The sequence below is a fragment of the Nanorana parkeri genome, unplaced genomic scaffold (genome assembly GCF_000935625.1).
Source record: "Nanorana parkeri isolate BGI_ZX_2015 unplaced genomic scaffold, ASM93562v1 scaffold69, whole genome shotgun sequence".
Classification (NCBI taxonomy): Eukaryota; Metazoa; Chordata; class Amphibia; order Anura; family Dicroglossidae; genus Nanorana; species Nanorana parkeri.
Window position 1 is genome coordinate 1,610,714 of NW_017306337.1, and position 1,218 is coordinate 1,611,931.

A 1,218-nucleotide genomic window follows, 5' to 3' on the forward strand; every position below is an offset into this window, starting at 1 on the left:
TCTTTAACATCAGGGTTACAGCAGATGATAGGAACAGCAGATGAATGGTTATAGTATTGTGCGGTCAGAAAATGATGCCTTTCCTACGTACTGTGCAGATTACATGTGTGTCCTTGTTACATGTGGCTATTAACTGTGGCCATGACACAGGAAGTACTGCACACAGGAAGAAGGAAGGGGCGTACACTAGGGGGAAATACATCGTCACATGAGGAATAATTCCAGAAAACATGTTTGTTACAACAAAAGGCCACTAGATGGCAGCATAGAATAAAACATAGATTTAGCTATGAGAAAATATATAGGCAAAACACACTATGTAAAACTTCTATCTATATTAACTTCTATAACATATTCTATGCCCCATTGGGGCGGCACAACTATATGTGACAGTTGGGCAGGAGATCACTCCTTCTGACAATCACAACTGCAGTGCTAGGTGCTGGGATGAGAACACTGCACGATGGTGTCCATAATCCAGGGAATGTCCCACAGGATCTGGGAATCCCGGCAACTATGTAAAACCTGTGGGGGGGAATGGCTGGTGTCATTAGTCAGAGGGCTGAAAAATGTCCAGCAGTAGTGATCAGCTGGATGGCAAAAAATGCTGTGCATCAGTATCAGTGGGTGGAAGAGTGCCCGGACATCGGTGGTCACTGGGGAAAAAAAGGAGAAAAAAACCCAATACATCGGTGTTCAGTGCTAAATTAGGGGAAACTTTGGAGGGGCGTGGGTGTGTGTTTGTCATTGTTTATCAGCTGGTGTGGGGAATCTCTGGGGAATGGGGAGGACATTGGTGTTCCATCTGAAGTGAAGGGAACACTGGTGTCAGTGGGGAGGGGTAGTGGGGCTCAGTGGGGAATGGAAGGGACACTGGTGTTCCATGTGATGTGGAGGGATGATTGGTGTGGGGGACATTAAGATCAGTCCAACACAGAGTCTGCATAGAGCTGGGTGCTGGAAAAACTTTCTAGCACTCACCCCCGGACAAGACCTGCATACATGGAACTGCAAGTGACATTATGCATTAATATAACAAACCCAACTTTAAATATAAAATAAAACACTAACACTTTTATTTGGCAATAAATGGCCGCTGCATTTTTTATTGGTTAACCAAATACAAAGAATAAATGTAAATAAATATATCATAACTTTATTAAAGATCACTCAACCAAATAAAATAACTAGTGAGTGGCTAGAAAAGCCAAGCACACC